Source organism: Vanacampus margaritifer, chromosome 1, assembly GCF_051991255.1.
Source record: "Vanacampus margaritifer isolate UIUO_Vmar chromosome 1, RoL_Vmar_1.0, whole genome shotgun sequence".
Lineage (NCBI taxonomy): Eukaryota > Metazoa > Chordata > Actinopteri > Syngnathiformes > Syngnathidae > Vanacampus > Vanacampus margaritifer.
In genome coordinates, this window is record NC_135432.1 from 31,758,563 (window position 1) to 31,779,691 (window position 21,129).

At 39.2% G+C, this 21,129-nt stretch overlaps 1 long non-coding RNA gene across 1 annotated transcript; it reads right to left on the reverse strand.

Moving 5' to 3' along the window:
• Positions 1-105: 105 nt before the first annotated feature.
• LOC144062466 (uncharacterized) lies at positions 106-21,068 on the reverse strand. Its single transcript, XR_013296403.1, has 4 exons — positions 21,019-21,068; positions 5,812-5,851; positions 5,602-5,711; positions 106-873 (listed from the first exon to the last, which is right to left on the reverse strand). It is a non-coding gene; the product is annotated as an uncharacterized LOC144062466 (long non-coding RNA).
• Between the last annotated feature and the right edge of the window lie 61 nt (positions 21,069-21,129).

A 21,129-nucleotide genomic window follows, 5' to 3' on the forward strand; every position in this document is an offset into this window, starting at 1 on the left:
GAGACAGTGTAAATAAGCAAAGACGCAATTCCTGAAGTATCTTTTCACCAATTAATCCCCCAAAAAGTTATCCAGAAGAAATGAATACAAAACAAACATTAATAATAGCGTTTAGGATTATTTATTTAGTGATTTGGCTATTTTGTTCTCCATGACTTTTCCAGGATCTGTTTAGTTCTGGGGATTGTTTGACCTTGAGCAATATTAGTGAGTAAATTATTCCATTCACTTTTCTGAGCATTTGCTCAATATAAATACCATCTGGGTGCTTGAAATAGATTAGTTTAAGGCCATACTAAATTATTAAACTATTCCCAGTCAACCAGTCCCTGTTCCCCTTTAAATAAAGTGGACTTGTGGGGTTCATGCTAAGCCTCTGGTCATTGGACAAATTTGATTGTTAAATTGCCTTTGCCTGGAAAGCTGCCATCGAATTCCAAATGTGAAAATGTAGATTCACCACTTGGCCCACGCTTCATTTTGTGGACCAAGCAGTTAACCCATTTCCCAGACTCCATGTGGCCAAGTGGGCATGAAGACAGAGCACCAACTGGAGCTGCATGTAACTCAGCTTGGAGATGAAACAGTAGCAGCAGGCCATAACGTATTAGACAGAGTTCTCACATGAATTCAGATATGACCTCAACCCTTGTTCTTATTTCTTTTTTCTGTTACAGCCTTGTGGCCGGTAGTTTGGCATGTGTGTGTGTGTGTACGCAGGTGTGGCGTCCAGAGGAGCCTCCCAGCCATGGCAACAGAGCGGGGAAGCTTATGGCTGGTGGGCACGCCCATACTATGGAAGGATGCTCGCGTCATGGGATCTCCTCTGCTTCATAATCTCTGCCCACCATCTTCCACCCGCCTCTTCACCACCTGCAGACAATCCTCTAATCATTAGTCTCCATTTAAAAGTAGTTATTTCTCTTCATTCAGCAAGATCAGACATTCGTGTTACACTGCGTGTATTGAGTGCTATTTGCTAGTCCCCTGTTAGCTACGGCTAAATGTTGTGTGTCAGTGTGTCAAGCAAGTGTGGGTAAGGAACAGTTTAGTATAGTTTTGATTTGCATCCAACACGTTTCCTTTGACTGTATTAGTTCCATTAGGTTTAGAGTTGCACTCTTAGTTGTATTTTTTGTTAGTGCAGTTAGCTATCGTTTTCTTTGTTGCTGAGAGCGTCCTTTTTATGTTCGTCACGCCTCAGATTTAGTCTAGAGGGTTTTGGGGATCTTTATTTCAGCTAGTACTTTCTGTTTTTATTATTTGTTCTTTTTGGGCGTTGATAGCTGCCCGTTTGTGTTTTATTCCTTCCTGAACCAAACCTCCGTATCTCACGGTTTAATTGTTTGTCTGTTGTTATTGTCCATATGTGTATGCCCAGCCTGGGCGGTAACATTTCTTTTCTCCTAATTTATTAGCATAGAGTCAGACCAGGGTTCACCAATTCTGGCCCTCAAGGTACGGAGTCCTGCAGGTATTAGATGTTTCCGCTTACCAACACACCTGATACTAAAGATCAAATCAACTAATCTGCGTATTTATAAGCAGCACTTGTTCGTCATTGGAGTGGTCGAGTCACGGAAGGCGGTGATTGTTTGGGAGCATCGCCAATAAAAGCAAGAAGGCCGAGTTGCGATAATGCCACTGCAAGGCGCACAGTGGCAGATTTAAAAAAAGAAAGAAAGAATATATAATAATAATAATAATAATAATAATAATAATAATAATAATAATAATAATAATAATAATTTGGTCTGATACAAAGGTGAGCATATAGAAAATAATTTGACCAATTTTATTGTCTTTACTCAGACTTTACTAATGCACTAGGGAAAATAAGTCATAGGCAAAAATTAGGCGATCAATAGGCCGCCCTATTATTGTTGTTATTATAATTATTAGTATCTATTATTATTCCCAATGTGTTGTTTATGGATCTTCATCCAGCATTACGACTGTGTGGATTGCATTGACGTTAATGACAGACTTTATCGACAAGCAAGTTTATTTGCAGGACAAAAGCCTAAAATTATAGCAAGCTCCTTAGTAAAGATGCTTGTACCTGAGTGTATTTTTCGAGCAAATTTTTATCCGTATTGTCTTGTGTCAATATAAAACAAGTAGTCCCCGAGTTACGAAAATTCACAGATACGAACAAAGGTTGGCTGATGTCCATTAAAACTGTATTTTGTGTGCAGGTTAATATTTAAGTGCATGCCACATCATACATTATGGTACAGTATTGTACCCCGCCATTTTTGCATTTCAACTACCTCTCTGGCCGGCCAGGGCGCACGCACTCTTCACGCACTCTATATTGGCGCCACACTGTGTGTAAATTTCAGAGGCTCTCCTGGAAGATATTCATGAAAATCAGCTCTCAGTCGTCTTCTTTATCGGCGTAGTAGCAAAACGTACAAAATCTCTTAAGTCTGACTCGGCGGTCGCCATCTTGACTCGTCATACGCACCAATCACAATTCATGTGCACTTCAGGGACAGTCGGAAAAGATAGTTTCCACTTTTTTAGCCTCACATGTACTCAACTCAATAACTCCTCCACCATATATGTACAGTAAGCATATTTCTTGTGATTTTATTGCATCATACTGTGTAAAAATTCAATGTAATGTGAGGAATAGTGTTTCAGATAATGGATGATGGATGGATTATGTCATTTAATGTTTTTTTTTTTTTATTTATGTATAGAAAGTATATATAAGTTATACGGTTACATTGTTTAATTTTTTTAAACACATTTTTAATGTATTTAAATTTTTCTTAATAATTTGATTAAATTAAATTTTGAAACAAAATTTAATGTGATTCTATTGACAAAAACAAATTTGACTTACAAACAACCTCTCGGAACCCATTGTGTTCGTAAGTTGAGGACTACCTGTAGTTTTATTCAGCCTTTTATACTTCAATGACGTTTGTGCCGACGGGCGGGTGAAATTACTGTATAGGCGCGTATTGTTGTGCGGCGCGATCATGTAATGCATGCAGTAGGCCTACTGTATGTGTCCACATTAGTTGTCATTGATATGATTTGTTGCAAAATAGCTGATCAATGAGAGAAGACAAGCGTTTAAAATGTTTAATTAAGTTTGTGTGCTTTCTGCCCCGCGGCGTGCTTGTGACATCGGAGCAAGTCTGGAGCAAAAACATTTATTGTGACCCAACATCCAGCATACATGGCATTTGAGGAATCAAAATGCACCACAAAACTGTTTGTGTCACTGTTTTCAGAACGTGCAGATTGCGTACGGTAGGTCCAGACTTGACGTGGCGGTGCGAACAGTTTCATGTTCAGTTTGTTTTCTATAAATACCACCTTTGGAGCAGAAATGTTCGTATGTAGAGTTTTTGCTTAATTTTGATCGTACACAAGCTTTATAAATGAGGCCCCAGGATCGTTATCAGCCAGGCTGCTGAGCTGATTATATGAATCAGGTGTGCTAGTGGGCAGAAACATCTAAAACCTGCATGACTCCGGACCTTGAGGACCGGAATTGGTGAACCCTGGCATAGACCAAGGGTGGGTAACAACATAATTTCCCAAATGTTTGAATACCTTTCCGCAGGAGCATGTCTCGCGCTGTTTCTCAAATTTTGCAACATAGGTTTTTAAGAGCATTGTGCTTCCTACACCAAAACGCTCAATATACGTGTAGATCGTACATTTACTAGGTCACGATTGATGAAGGTTCCTTGAATAGCACTCGCACCATTTCCAGAGCCTTCCCTTTGTGGGATGTATAGCAGCATGCTAAGACCTACTGCGTTCCGCGTTAGTTGAGCAAAACCAATTGTTTGTATAACCATTTCTTTCATTTTCTTGGTGCCAAACAGGAGAATGACTATTTTATTTAGTATGGAAAACAACCACGGCACGTCTCATGCTGGCTTAAACTCGGAAATTGATTTTTTTTTTCTCCATTTGCAAGCTTCTCGTCCCAGTCCCACCTCATTTTATCGGTGCCTGTTGTAAAGGAGAAACAAGGGCCAGGCCAAGCAAGTCTAGAGTGGTGTGGGCCAGGCTATTCTAGAGCCTGTAATGTAAAAGTGACTGAATATGCATCTTGTTGTAATATATTTTAATGCTGCTAATGTAGATATTAACAGAAAGCTTGCCTCATATGAGTGAAAATAGATTTGGCATAACACTCTACAGGTACTGCATATCGCTGGAGTCAAGCCGGAACCTCCTATAATTTGGAAATGTTTTATTTTTTCCACAAATCTATACTATTGGCCAGTATGGATGTTGTTTTTAATTAATGACCAATCGAAAGTGTTGAAAATAGCCTGCTCTCTTTGACTTCATAATAATGTAATGTTAATAGTTGAACAAACGTGCTGTGTTTGGGGTCTCTTTGAAAGTGATGATTTTGGAGGTACAGTAAGAGGATTCAGACCGATATGGTCAGCAATATGTTGTTTTTATTCTATTCTATTTGCATTGTCTACATTGATGACGTTCACATTATTTTAAGTTTATGTACTGTATCATGCTCTAGCAATGTCTGTATCAGACTAAAAACATTATGCCAGTTTATAGCTCTGAATCAGCATTGCTAGAAAATGTTTCCTGCATTTAGGTGCTTATTCAGGATTGCTGGTACAGGAAACAACCAGTTTTATGTATCTAGGAGGAGCTTTAAATTCAGATTTGGAATCTGTCTGTTGTTTGTTTCCCCTATGTATTGTAGTGAAAAGATGTGATTTGCTTGTTCACTCAATTTCCTATAGAGACCCCAGTAATTGTGCATAGTGTGCCAACAATGCAGTTCCGAAGTATACTATATCTGGGCATTAAATGTAATAAAAATAAGTATCAAGTCATTTGCAATATTTCCCTGCAGTTTTTCCTCAACTGTCAGCTCTGCTTGTTAGAGAACCTATGTAGATTTGCAATAAATATAAATACATGCATACATCAGCTTTCGCTCCTACTTGAGCTTCAATTTATGACTGACATGATAACCACGCAGAGTCAAAAATGATTTTCATTGATAGACGGGTGTGTTGTTACAAGATTTAACAATCTTCTCTCCAGAGATGGCAGATTTAAGTTCACTGGTATTGCTATTTTGACATCTTCCCTACTCTAACCTTCAACTAAAAATGCAATAGTCTGGAATTGTGTTGAAATTCTCTCTGCACCCTTGGTTACAGCTCTGTTCAGTAGGAACAGTAAATATAAGAAAGTGTTTACTTATATTGTATTCTTATGAATAATACATTTGGTTGGGCAATTTTAGACCACTGACAGTGATGCTACACTTTGTTTATGCTCACAGTTGCACTGCGGACAACCTCCATTTTGCGTTATGTCTTATTACTCAACTCAACTTATTTTATAGAGCACTAAAAAATGTCAGCTAAATTAATGTCCTGTATGTAAAGACTGAGGATAAGAAACATAATATAATAATAAATTAAAAAAATGATAGCAATAGTTAATGGGTGAATGTGAGGCTTTGTAAAGTGCTTTGGGCACCATTTGGTTTAAACAAAGCACTGTATAAGTGCACACAAACAAATAAATAAATACATTTTTCACAAAAAATTCCATCTTCAAAATTTTTTTACTCACCTACCGACACACAAATTTGTAGTTGGTGTGTGCGTCTCAATTTGCAACTGCCTGCCTACCCAAACCTAGAGCTCACTGCACGTCACTGCAAACCACAAGACGAACCGGTGCTAGAAGTGAAAAAATAACTTGGGTTATTTGGTTAGCAGGCTATTTCCAGGTTCATAGACAGGGAAATAAAATAAAAAATAATAATGTAAGTGCACGTGCCATTTTAATTCAGTTGCTGTTCCTCTCATGCCACAGTGACCTAAAAAAAAATTGTCATGTTTACACCAATTTACATCAACACGTAATGGGTTCCATGAGCTTCCTGTCCACTTTGTGCAGATGCTGGTAAAGTGGTTCTTTTTGACACGCGCACGCACGCACGCACACACACACGCACCAATCAATAACATCTCACTCTCATATACTGCATTTGGCAAGGGTAATGGAATAACGGGAATGCACACAAAATAATTCATCATACGTTCTTTATTTTAACTTCAACAAAAATACTTATTTTTCAGTTTGCAAAACATAACAAGATGTGCTTAATACGGCCCTTCTTACCAATTAGCAAATTGAATATTTAGAAAGCGATAGATTGCTGCATAGCTTCAAGGAAATCAATTTCTCTAATTTGATTGAAGATTTGATGTTGGAGTTTCTGCGCTTATTATTATTGTTCTGTAAGCTTCATTCGAGAGTTTTACATGTTACATCCCAGTAATGTAGAGGAGAGATCTGAAATATTTTGTATAACTTTGTATGCAAATGTTTATCTGGGTTTTAAAGGTTGATGTAAAAAAAAAAAAAAAAGATGTACAAAAGGTAGACTGCTGGACTGGAAACCAGACTCATCGCTGTACCAGTGAATGAGTAACACAACTCAACACAATTGACCCAATTAATACAATTGAGTTCCATGGCCTGTTCAAAAAATGAAATGCCCACATCTGACTTGCCGTATGGGACACTGTGATCAGATGGCTATCTTAAGACATTTCTCTGGGGCAGCAGTCCAGTTCCCAATGTTTTTTGGACCACGCACCGTTTTTGTGAAAGGACATATTTTGATGGACCATCGGACCTGCGGAGATCTTTTACAATCTCTTGCTATGCGTCTCATGGCAAATGTAGTCATTTCGCCTGTATCTCACTGAGCAGCGAATACATATGAAGGTATAGTAAATGTTAGATTGGTTAACTTTTCTGCCAAATGTTGGCGAAAATCAAAATCATTAGTGACATTTAGCAACTTTTAGCCACTGCCAGTGGATTCAAATGCTCATGTCAGTAATATTAATTGAATTTCAAAAGGATATTATTTGGTGTATGACTTTACTGTTATTGATCAAATTACATGAAAACCCATACTGACCCATACTTACTGTATATTAGCGGCAGCCGTCTAAATCTCGCTTCATACCAGAAAACATAATTTTGTAGTGAAAGCTTATGTGACATGACATTGATTAGCAGCTGTGATTCAAATATCAAATTGCAGCAAAAATATTTACTGGAGGTTGCCAACTCATAAAAACTATGTAGTTACACAACTTTGCACATGCAACAATTCAGTTGCATTCATCTATGTTGCTTGATGACCAGCTGGCCTTAGTCTCTTTGTTGCGCTTGTGGTCCCATAAACCTTCATGGAACCAGAAACTACGTATATCTGAACCCAGATCAGTGACATTGCTGCAAGGGGTTGTTAACCCAGCGGGTGTCTGAGACTCCCGTTACGGAACATTGATGTGGAAGACTTATTGGTGGAAGGCACTCCCACCTGAGGAACTGAACTGAGCGGAGGTCAAGTCGACAGTTTATAGCAGATGAAGACAATCGTCCGCTCTTTGCTGTCATGAGTATGCGGCCATGAGAACTAGTTTGACCTGATACTGTATATCAAGTTGTATGTGTAGGTAGCATGGTCAAAATCATTTTTGACCTGTAGCATATACACAACCAACATTATTCACTCACCTGTTCTTTAATTTGCAGTATGTTTCTTGGAATATTAAAGCTGCTCTGTAACAATTTCCCCAAAAATATCTTTACAATAGACTTTTTATTTGACAATTTAGGACGGAAACATCTTCCAATTAGCAGATTAAAACCTTAGCTGTTCACAATTGGTTCTCCTGCAAGCCCCTGGCTAATAGTTTTCAGACTGGATTCGGGTTTGAATCTCCCACCCTCTGTCTGAGGATGTGACATCATGTGCGCATTGTGTACGTGAAAAAGGGAGTGTGCAGTTTCATCTTTCGTCCACAGGTTGCAGTCGCAATTCGAAATTTCAGTTAGATATGTTATGCGCCTAACAAATGTAAAGGAAATCCTTTAGGCTGCCCTGAACGTGCCATTTCCAACCTGTCGAGCTGACGACAGCTTTTGCTCTCATCTGTTTCTACCACATCTCGTCTTCAAAGTGCACGGATGCTGGCCCCTTGGCAAGCTTCCAAAAACAGGCCAATCAGATTAAAAAGGGCTTCTACGCACGGACACCTTAAAGATGAATCATATAAGCAAGTACTTTTTTTATCCACAGATGGACTCCCAAAATAAAACCGTAAGGCATGATTGGTCCACTTAGAACTAAATGTTCTGGAGCACCTGGATTTGATTTCATTACAAGGGTATAACAAGGGCATATGTTAACATGAGCATACAATGTGGCAGTAATAGCTCCTTGTGTTAGTCCTAATGTGGTGTGGATATATGCATAAAACATGAGCATTTGCGTGAATATTAGTCATTTGGATTTCATTTGTTTTGTATGGTTGCATATTGTAGTAGCAGTACTGCAGCGAACCACAGCCAGGATGAAATGTTACAGAATATTGTTTATCAGGTTGGCACTTCCACTGCTACCTGACTATGTGATGCAATATGCAGCAGTGCAGCACTAATAATAATGATAATAATAACACTTGAAAATACAGTAATTTGCCAAGGCAAAAATGTGCAGTGAACATTCTTAAGTACAATATATCTAGCAGTTCTGTATTTGCTTTTGTCTGAATATTATTATTTTTTGTTGTTTTTAACCTATACTGCTTGACTGCTTGATCATTGCTGAATGGAGGATCTGTATATACATTTTCACACTGGATCAGTTTTTCTGTGCAATTGGGAAGTTTAGTATATTGTCTTTGTGGGTATTTGTGTTATGATGGATATTTATTGAAATTAGCAGTCAAACCGAGCAGGGTTTGTGCAAAGTTGGAGACAAAAGAGCGGGCAGATGGATCCCTAGCTGTAAGAGGAACAAAACAAAACATTTAACTATTACAGTGGAATTAGGTTTTAATATTGAACAGTAGTGCTACACCCTGTGAGAGAGGGACACCGAATGGGGACAGGGTGAGAGCAAAATAGGGCAAGGTAGTTAAACCGGCAGTACAGTTGAAGTGTGGTGGGAGTGGCTATGTAATACCGAAACACATGTAGAAAGGAGATGGGGAAAGTACTGGCATGCTCTACCTGAGTAAAAAAAAGTACAATGACTTGTGTAGAAAAAAAATAACTTTGGTAAAAGTAAATGTACTCAGTCAAAAAATTACTCAAGTAAAAGTAAGACATTTTTACCAGATGTTTCCTTCTATGTCAGTTTGAGGGATATTAACTAATGGAGCAATACTGGCCATTTTTTGGCATGGGTAGACATCGGCCAGTTGACTGATTTGTCCTGCATCGAGTCGACAGTGTTGATTATCACATGTTCAAGTTGCTGGCCCACTCCTCGCTGACATGATTGTACCTTCTTTCATATTGTTGACTGGCAGTCTGCAGCGTTTTGCTTAGCAAGTTTAATTTATCCTCTGTTGTGACAACACACATTGCCCTCATTTTACTGGTTGTCCTAATCTAGCCAATGGCACGTCATGTCATAGCTTGACGTAGAGCCAATCACAAGCTCGGATGTAGGGGATCGGGTGTAACGCTGCATATGATTGGCAGAGCCAGGAAACATGGACGACTGCTTTTTCTTCCAGGTCAGTTATTTTAATCGTTTTCATGCATTTAAAGCAAAAGTAACAATCTTGTTTTGAAAATGTATCGAACAAAAAGTACAGATACTCATGCTAAAATGTAAAAGTAAAAAGTAGTCTTAAAAATAAATACTCAGGAAAGTACAAAGCAAAGAAAAAACAAATGACATACAGTAACAAAGTATTTGTACTTGAACTGAAAGTAAAATAAATAAATAAAAAGTGAACGTTGCATGCATGTCAAATGCAGGATATATTTTACGTAGATGTCACAATACCATCCGCAACTGATATCATGGAGCCCGTTGGATGATTAGCAGCAACGTTAGCACAAGCAGTAGCTCTGTATGCAAGAAGGTCGAACACACCAAACTCCTGGAATATTATTTGATGCAAGTTAGCTAAACCATATTTGAACACTTGCATGAGACGACTAATTTACACAAATTGCACACAGCTGTCTTCTTATCTCTTTTTCCAAAATACAACCATGATTGAGAACACCTCTCATTCTCCGTGCTTCCTCGTGGCTGAAGGAGGTCTGTGCCTTTATGTGTCATAAATGCAGCATATAGAGCAGGGGTGGGCACACTACAGGTTTTGGACGTTTCCCTTCTCCAACACAGCTGATATATGATCAGCTCATCAGCAAGCTCTGGATAAGCTTGGTAACGATCCTGTTGATTGGAATCAGCTGTGTTGCAGCAGGGAAACCTCTAAAACCTGCAGGACGCCGGCCCTTGAGAACAGAGTTTGCCCACCCCTGACATAGAGTATGTGACGCCACGTGATGTTGTGCAAATATTGTTAAGAATAATCAGTAACATTGGAGGTGTGCAATTCCATCCATCCATAATCTACCGCTTATCTGGGGTCGGTCACGAGGGAAGCAGCTTTAGCAGGGAAGCCCAGAGTTTCCTCTCCCCAGCCACTTCAACCAACTCCCCCGATGGGATCCCAAGGCGTTCCCAGGCCTGCCGAGAGACATAGTCTCTCCAGCATGTCCTGGGTCGTCCCCGGGGCCTCCCGCCGGTGGGACATGCCCGGAACACCTCTCCAGGGAGGCGTCCAGGAGGCATCCGAACAGATGCCGAGCCATCTGCCCGAGCCACCTCAACTGGTTCCTCTCAACGCGGAGGAGTTGCGGCTCAACACTGAGTCCCTCCTGGATGACCGAGCTTCTCACCTTATCTCTAAGGGAGAGCCCAGATACCCTGCGGGGGAACTCGTTTCGGCCACTTGTATCCGGGATCTTGTTCTTTCGGTCATGACCCACAGCACGTGACCATAGGTGAGGGTAGGAACGTAGATCGACCGGTAAATCGAAGGCGCTCCTTCTTTACCACAACGGACCGATATGGAGTCCGCATCACTGCAGATCGCTGCTGCACTGATCCGCCTGTCGATCTCCCGCTCCATCCTACCCTCACTCGTGAACAAGACCCCAAGATACTTAAACTCCTCTTCTTGGGGCAGGATCTCGTCCCCGACCCGGAAAGGGCACTAAACCCTTTTCCGACTGAGGACCATGGTCTCGGATTTGGAGGTGCTGATTTTCATCCCAGGTGTGCAATTCTACAATTCAATTCAAAGACCACCGTGCCACCTGACAACCTCCAGTGAGTATATATAGCAGCCATTGCTACTGCTGCAGTGAATACACATGCCTGTGTTTAAACTTTTGTTGCTAAATCTGATTACACCAACCCAACTGCGTCAAAAAAATTGTGCAGGGCTACATTAGTGAGACAGGTGGAGGAGTCAGCAGAGGCAGCTTTGATGTCAGCAATATGTCTGTGAAGCCCGGAAGCTCCATAATGTGCTTTAAACATTTGTGTGCCTGAGTAGAATATTGAACTTGAATAGGTACCCCAAGCACATCGGTGAACGCATTTGCCCCTCACTCTAAACCGGAGATAGTGACACTATTTTTGTAAAAGTGCATCATAAAAAAATAAAATATAATATCTCATATCATATCAACTTGTCACTTTGGACTTTTTACTCTCTTATCACCATTAAGTTTTAGCAGACACCATCAAGCAGAATCAAAAAGCTTAATTTGTGACTCATGTGCAGCGTAACTGCTCAACTGCTCAACATGCTTTCTTCCTCTGTATGACCTCAACTAAGTACGCCATCACGCCTGAGCACTAAGCAACGGATGTGTTGTGTGCAACTGAGCTCCACTACCACAGCTTGTTGTACTTGTAATTAGTGCATTTTGGTTTGGATCATTAAATATTCATATACGAGCTACTGTGTTCAACTATTCACATAATGATTGCTAATGCATTCTTTTGCTTTGTATTGTAGCTACCTTTTGTTAACCAAAACTCACTTTAAATGTCTCACACAACTTTCACTTGCTAATGTGCATTTGCTTATTAGCAGTGATGGGAGGAACAGCATTATAAGTAACGGTGTTACTGATATATGTTACTATTTTCAGTGTAGCAAAATGCCATTAAATATTTTTGCTATCACAATAACGCTGGTTTTGTTATTAGCAAATTATGCTTGTGCTTTACTTTTTACTTACTAGATCATTGGAGCTGGGGATTTATTTCAGACTGAGATTGTCATGGTTTGGGTTAGGTTTTGGTTAGTTTTGTATTTTTATTTTGTCATTGTTCAGTTTTAGTTTGGGTTCTGTCTGATTTTGTCATGTTTCTTTAAGTTTCTGTCATCTGTTGTGATAAAAAGTCCCTATATATATATATATATATATATATTTATATATTTATTCCCCCTCCCCAAAATTTTAGAAATAAAAGCCCCGCATTAAAATGTAAGTAAAGTGGACAAAATGACTAGTCGGGCCACCCAGTTAGTGAAACCTATATTAATAACTATTCATTTATCTGATTGTGCCGATAAACAGAAAGGCGGCAAGATGGGAAATCACACAAACAACACGGCAGCCTCATGTATCACAACAAAATATGCAGAGATGAAACACTTCCACATGATTAAGTCTGTGAATTTCTATAGCAAAGCTTCCAAACCTATGTTAGGGAGTGTGTTTAATATGAGAGATGGGTTTGTTCAATACACTTAGCTGTATTGACCATGTGTATTTATTAATGAGGTCATACTGTATATTACATAGTTTAAGCTTAGGGGCAACTGGAAATGCAGTCAAAAACAATAGGTGCCCATCTTTATTAAGCTAAATCTAAATTGTAGGTAAATTATTCATAAAAATATTTATCAAAAAATGTGGCCCACCCGGGATTAAAACATTAAACACATTAATCATTTGTCTTACAGCAAAATGTAGTTTGTTGTGTAATTCAAAATGTATTGTGTGTGTGTGTGGAGTGGGGGCTTAAGTACTTAAGTTACCGGTACTCTGAAATATTATCAGTGCAGACTATTTTCTCTGTAGAACAAAATTGTTGTATATAACCAATTTGATATTTGATAACTTTAAAAACCCAATTCTAAGTTTAGCAGGCATTGCCCATTAATAACACTGTGCTGTCACCAATTTGGTCCAACACACTGATATTGAAGTAGTAGTAATAAGTGCAATTCCAAAACTACATTTGTGGCCACACAAAAATATCAACACTGTATTTACACTTAGGAGTGTATTCACTTTTGTTAAATTTTGTTAGGCTCAAAATTCATTTTTCCTTTTCTTTGATTTTGCTAATCAATAGACTCTAATTAATCCAGGTGTGTCTGGCCATTGTCATAGTGGTTACTGAGGTCAAGCACACCTGGATTAATCAGTTTGTCCAAATCATGAAAGACAGGAAATGAAGAAGTAGTACTGAGGTCAGGAAGTTGTGGATTTATGCAAAGCGCCCGTAACTTAATTTGAGAGACAATTAGCTAATTTTGATCAGCAATTTTTTGCAGGTAGGTAGATATCCTTTTCCCAAGAAAATTCTATAGAAGAATCATGTAAATGATATTTTTATTTAATACATCTTAATAACAAGCAACCAGTTGGTTGCCTTTTTGTATTCAAATTTATGTAATCATCATGTTTTTGTTTTTTTATTCACATTGTGCATAACATTGTGCATAGCACCAATTGTTATTTTATTATCCATCTATTATCTAGAAACATTTTCAGTGGAAATAAATGTAAACCCTGCATTTTATTTAAAAAACATAGGCATTAAATAAAAAAAGGCTTTCAGAGCCTTTTGTGCAATGACATTTGAGCAGGTAGCATTTTAGCATGCAACGATAATACAGTTTACGATAAAGTAAAAAACCAACTCAAACATCACATCAAGGGATTAGCGGCCCTCTTTTGCTGCGTCTGGGACACATGTGCATGCTTCAACAATCAAAAGAAAAGTCAATCGACAAGGCTTTCATGGAAGGCTTGCTAGGTGACAATAACCCAAAGCATTCCAGCAATACAACCAAGGAATGTCTGAAGAACAGCAAGATTCATGTTCTGGATTTGCCCAGTTAAAATCCTGACTTAAATTATTTCAAAATACTGTAGCGGGACCTGAAACGGGCAGTTTATGCTCGACACCTATCCAACCTCTCTCAACTGGCTGCATTTTGCAAGGAAGAGTGGCAAAAATCCCCCAAAGTAGATGTGAAAGACTGATAAGTCACTAAAGAAAGTGTTTGGATGAAGTTCTTATTGCAAAAGAAGGTGCAATGTCTGATTAAGTGAAAGGTTCACATACTTTTGCACCCATGAAATCTGAGTTTTTCTTGAATCAACAACTTTTGTTCAAGAATGAATGACAGTATTATCATTCTTTTTGTTTGTCAAAAAGGCAACGTTTGGTGGAGGACCCAGTCACAGGGAAGCAGGTCAAGGACGCGAAGGTGATGTACAAAAAAGGACTTTAATTACTACAAAACAAAAGCGAACTCCAAATGGCAAGAGAAAACAAAACGTGGGGAGGACAAAAGGCAAAAACTGGTAGCATGACGGGAGGGAAATGACAATGAACCGACACAAGGGAGACAGGAGACTAAATACACACACGCTAATGACACAACAAGACACACTTGGGGCAAGACACAAATGGCACGAGGGCACTAATTGGGTAACACCAGGGACCGGGATGACAAGCACAGGAGGACATGATAAAACTTGACGAGACATTGACAAAGTGAGACACACTAGGAAAACATGACCAATAAAACAAACCAAAACACAGACCATGACACATTGTTCAAGTCCATTATTTTCAATGTCAACATTGTAGATTTGGGTATGACTTATATATATATATATATATATATATATATATATATATATATATATATATATATATATATATATAATTATTATTTATTTTTTTACATACCCCAAATAATGCTGCAATATACAGGAGAAGAAACCTTTGAGTACAGTATTAGATGAAGCTTCAGAGTGGAGCAATGGTCTTCCATTTAGGCTGTTGGGAAATTAGAAGAAACCAAGAGAATGCAGCAGCACTCTGGAAGCTCTGCTCTGCCGGCTGTAATAAATTGCCTGTTTATTACTTTACAGGAAATTAAACAGTGGGCCAGGAAAGGCTGCACATTCAATTTAAAATCCCCGAGAAAGGAGGTGATTTTAAAAGGACCAATAAAGTCCCTCAACAACTCCAGAGGTCATTGAGATGTCTCAGGGAAAAGTGTGTTTTCTGTCCTCTTTGTTTCATGAATGTCAAGCCTGCTTTATATATTATATATATATTAATCTTTAGCTGTTCAAGTGGTTTGATCCAAATGTCACTAATATTGAGACAAAGTCTGGATGATGAAATATCTATGCACATTATTCGAATGTTTATACCATTTTTGCGGTATACATCACATTTAGAGAAAGTGCATGTGAAAAACAAAAATATTTGTCGGGTGTAGAAAGATAACATCATATATATGCCTGTACCTGCTGGACTGCCTTCGGCCACCACCCAGCTCACATTGCACTTAACTTCCACAGGAAGTGAGCCCATGGTTATGGTGACCCACAATTCCTCTTTTGAGCTGTACCAAATGGGTCTACCAGGTGCTTGCCATCAAGCCCCACCTCAAGTCCTGGTGACCCACATCTGAACTAGGGAAAACAAAGTCCCAAATTGTTGTGTTCATCCTCGTGGATTATTGAGCTGTGTTTTGTCTGGTCTCTCATCCAGCACCTCTTTTCCCTGGGTGACCCTGCCAGGTGCATAAACTCCTAGACAATTTAGCTCCTATGATTGGGAAACACAAACTTTTCCATCAATAAGATGACAGCTCAGTAAAAGGTTGATCAAATTGTTTTTCAGTTACAGAAAAGAATGATAAACTGTATGCTTGCTTCTCAACCTTGTGAATTTAAATAGTAAAATTCACAGCGGTTACAACTCATGACTCATCTCAAACACAATAAACTATTTGAAAAAATTCAATCTGGTTTCCGCCACAATGGGGTGGAAGACCCAAATGCAGGGAGGCAGGAGAACCACGGCAGGGATGCATGTAGTACTGAACACCATTTATTTAACAAAAACTCTAACAGGGGTACTGGGTAAAACTCTAAATAAACAAAACCAACAAAGACCAAAAATCAAAGTACCAACAAAACACAAGAGTGGTGACAGCGACAATGCTGCAACCAAGACTGAACGAAACCAGGAAACTAAATGCAAGCCAACTGGCGAGACAACGAGAGACACCTGGACAAGACACAAGTGGCTGGGGGAGATTATTGGATGATGAGTACAGGTGCAAACAAAACACAAAGCCAAAACAACAAACCTAAGCATGATATACACAAATCATAACAAGCACTGAAACAGCCTTGGTCAGGATCACAAATGACCTCCTGATGGGCAGCAGACTCCTGTTCCCCATCCCTACTTATCCTCTTGGAAGTGACAGCAGCTTTTGACACAGTTGACCATCACATCCTTCTTCACCGCCTACAACACACCATTGGACTCTCAGAAAACGTGACAGATCCAAATAAGTCACTTTGGGCCAGGCAAAGTCACACACTCACACTGTCACCTGTGGTGTCCCTCAGGGTTTGGTATTAGGTACCACCCTCTTCACCCTCTATCTCCTAGGTGTCAAAATCCGGTCCTCGAGAGCCGAAGTCCTGCAGGTTTTGGAGGTTTCCCTCTTCCAACACAAGCTGATTCCAATCAGCAGGATCGTTATCAGGCTTATACAGAGCTTGCTGATGAGCTGAATATATATCAGCTGTGTTGAAGAACGGAAACATCCAAAAGGACTACGGCCCTCCAGGACCGGAGTTTGACACCTATGCTCTATCTGTTCCCCCTGGGAAACCTCATCAGCAAATATGGGCTTTCCTACCACTGTTATGCTGGTGATGATGCACAACTCTACATAAGGACAACTCCCACCTCTTCCATCACTCTGCCAACATCCAAACTGTCTACCTGCCTGGAGGAGATAGAGATGTGGATGAAGCATAACTTTCTTCAATTAAATAGCTCCAAATCAGAAGCCAGTCAAATTGGCACACCACAAATGGACCCTCGACTCACATTTGACACACACATCAAACAGCTTCGTAAAACATCATCTTACCATCCCAGAAACATTGCAAACTCCGTCGTACAGTGTCCCTGGCAGATGCAGTGAAGCTCGTCCACGCCTTTATCTCCTCCAGGCTAGACTATTGCAATGCACTCCTTATCTGGATTCCTGGCAAGAACATCCAGAAACTGTGCTGCCAGGATCATCAGATTTGACTCAAGCACAAGCAATGTGAGGAGAAACATATATCCTTTATTGTCATGCATTTTCCCCAGTCTGCAATGCTTTCTCGCTGTGGTTATGATGCAACAGCCTGTTGCACAATAAAGGTTATATGAAAACAGCATCGGACAGAATAATAAAGTCGGAATAAAGTCAAACTATTGAGATGAATTTGTGGTAAGAGAGCCAGACTTGTAGCAAGATTTCAGCGCATTACAAGGTAAAAGCGAGGCAAGACAATTTGCATCACCAACTTGGCTAGGAGCTATGCAGCGCAAACTGTACATCCGGCCTTATCATTGCTCTGGTATGAATAGCTCAATAAATAAATACACAAACATTGAATAATTCAACAATTTGTTGTACTCATTTGTCTTTTATTTGGTGTATTCCTGCTACTTTCATCTTTTTAATTTAATTCTTCCATGGGGTTGTGTTGTTCATATTCTCTCCAGTTTCAAGCATTACTCAATTTTCCATTTCTCTCTTCTCCTTTCCAGCTCCCCTGCTATGATGAGAAAATGATTACCTCTACACAGAGGAGATTCTCATCTGCTTTATTACACACGTGGAAAAAGAAAAGTTCCACCATCACGGTTCTCTCATGACTCCCACAGACCAAAGCAAAAATAATAATCACTAGGATTTTTTGGGGGTGGGGGGGGGTGTATTCTGAATGACTTTATCTTTCATGTGGTTGTGGAGTGGACTCTACAGTGCCTCTGTGGGGAGGGTTGAATCGAAAAGTTAATGAATAAATATGACACTGTGTCTTTTTTGCCTGGCCTTATCGAGGATTCCCAGGGAGAAGCGGAGAGGACGCTTGTTGATTACTGCAGTTGCAGCTGACTTTCTTACAGCAGATGTCTTGTTGATGATAGGGCACAGCACATCTACATAAAGGCAACCTATCAACCTGTTGAAAGTTAGCACACAACCTTAAAACCCGGCTTTAAGCCAGTTATTTAGGGATGTGAATTTGCTAGAGTGCAGTAATGTTCAGCAATGACATGAAGTCAAGTGGAGCGTACCTTAAACTGTATTCTGCAGCCATCAGGCATGACAACTTTGGTCTGTGGGGTGCAGTATTTGCATTTTTTAAATTGACATTATCGACCAAGAACTAAAAATAAATAAATAAATTGAACAAGTAACATTCTCACTCAAAAAACTAAACAATGTATCCTGCTAATTGTCCTCTGCTGAGCTCCTGCTGTGTTCAAGAGGCTTAAATGTGTACTTTATTTTACATGACTTTATTTTAGTAATCGAATGGGGGGGGGGGGGGGGCAGACTGGGTAAAATGACACAGGTGGGCTCTTGGTGATATTCCGCCACTCGTGCGTGATTTATTTGAAGTAATATCAGTGTTCCTTTTGGAGAAATGGGCATAATAAGAGAAACAGGTCTCTGAGGGATAAGGTCTTCTGCTTCTACACAAACCCGAGCAACTCAAAACGTTACACAGCCTCATGTACCGTTCTTGTTTTTCCTCTACCTTTTCACTTGTAGATTATAAGAGAAAACAAAAAGTTGGATAGTTGTTGTTTGGCTAAGAGGGGTTAAAGAATCATTATGCGTTAGTCAAAGCAACGCCTGAACCAAATGGACTGACAAGAAAACATTTAGGGAAAATTATTGTCTCCATGAACAGGAGTTTTAAGCTAAGTCAATTATAATATTAGTAGTTAGTACCTAACATATTGCAAAAATTGTATCTTGAAGTTTCACAGCTCCACCAAAATACAGGTATTTATTTAGACTAGAGAAGCAGCTGCTATATTTAATGCAATCCAGCAAATTCAGAAAGAAAGGAGTACTATATCACATGTTATCCAACAACCAAAGCAAGGTTCAGCAATACGTGACTGATGCTTTCAGTCTGGATGGAACATTGCTAGATATCAAGCAGACTCAGATCTCAGTCTACGTCAGTGTGTACCCTGTTTGACACACCAGGAATCCATTTGTGATTGAAAGCATACCTTTATTGCTGGATTTGCTGTAGACGTCTTTCACAGAGAGAATTGCTTAAACTAAAGCCTGTCATCTACTTTAATATCCAGGGCATCATAAATAAAGTGGCATGCAGTTTTTAACTCTAATCTAAGCTTCTGTTCAACAGGGGCGTGCAGTGACCTTTGGTGGGGCAGGTGCTCAAAGCAACAATAAAAAAAAGGGGCACATGATAACGTGCCTTCACTATCCGCTTGGGGTGTTAAAAAAAATCGATTCGGCAATATGTCGCGATATTACAGTGCACAATTCTTGAATCAATTCAATATGCGGCCAAATTTATTTTTAAACGTCACTTTTTGATGGAAATATTCAACAAAATGTCTTACTTTGGGTTAGGGTTCACACTTTAAGCATGGAAGAATGTTATACTAATGGAACATTAAGCCTTAATATTTTATTTCAGTGCTGTTCAAACATGAAACAGACAACAACCTGTTTGTTAAATACAGTGGCTTATAAGCCTGAAGTTTCAGATGAATAAATGTTCATACAAATCTTACATTGTACATGTACAAGTTTACTGATTAGTATTGTCCAAATTTGAGTAAAAGAAAAAAAAAGAGCAATAATCAATTTATTGATTCGTATCGGGATTAATCGAAATTGATAGAGGGTGTCTATGTAAATATGTGTGTGCGTACGTGTGTGTGTGTGTGTGGGGGGGGGGGGGTATCCATTGTAAAATTCTTAATTGAAATAATGGCTAAAAAATAAATCACACATAATGAAACTGTTGTTTGTCTGCAATGCCAATGCCAATCACCATAAAAACGTTTTGACATTTGTGTATGAAGAATCATTTATGAACAACAAATGTACATGAATAAAAATGATTATGTAAAATGTACATGGAATTTACATTTTAAATAACACAATTACGATTTTTCCTATAGTGCAAGTAGCATAAAAAATGTCTTACTTTACATTTAGCTTGATTCAGGTAAGAGCAAATGCCTTTTAATATTTTTCTGCAGGTGTAAATGTTAATATTTTATTATTGGGACTGTATCCAACAATTACTGTAACTGCCACATCTCAGCAAGCTACAGTGTTTGTTTTTGATAAAACGCTGTGATTGTTGTTTTTTCTTCTTCTTTTTTTTTGGTTCTTTATTGTCCCCCTAATTTATGAACGCATTTCTACCTGTTTCTTATTAGGACCTTACTCTGACCGCAAATCCCCCAAAACGAGCTCTTAGTTCAAATAAAAACAAAGATCATGTAGCAATGTCCTCTTATATTTTGAAGTATATTTCAATTCAGCTATTCATTGAGTACATGCTACAAGTTGGAGTATTCAGGAAGATTTTATTAAAATTATGAGCGAGAGTTACAAATTCCGACATATTCTGTGTACCTTAAACGCATCAGTAGTTGAAGCAGAAGCTCCATGCCCCGTCCCAATGGAAGAGGAACGTTAGTTTGCTGCAGCGAAAGTGGATGGGAAGGATCGTGGTCTTTATAAAACTGAGGGGGACATCTTCCCCGCGTCCTCAGAACCAACTGCGCCCAAATGTCAGACTTCATCGTAGTCGCGAGGCTGATTACAACTTGTGTTACTACATTTCAATTGAAGCTAGGCTAGCACACAGCATGCTCTGTCATCATGTCGACAAGATCTATCAAATAAAGGCATTAGTTTTGGTTAAGTTTTCTGCATTCTATGACCTTGGCTTTTGTTTAACGTGAGTGAGACTACGTAAATTCAAACGGAGAGACCAACTTACCGACCGCAGGTGTCGTGGCGAGCGACCTGGCAGAATAGGGCGCGTCTGGTAGTATGACGTCATCCAAGGACAACGTAATAATAATTTGTTTTATGTAAATTATGTTGCTGA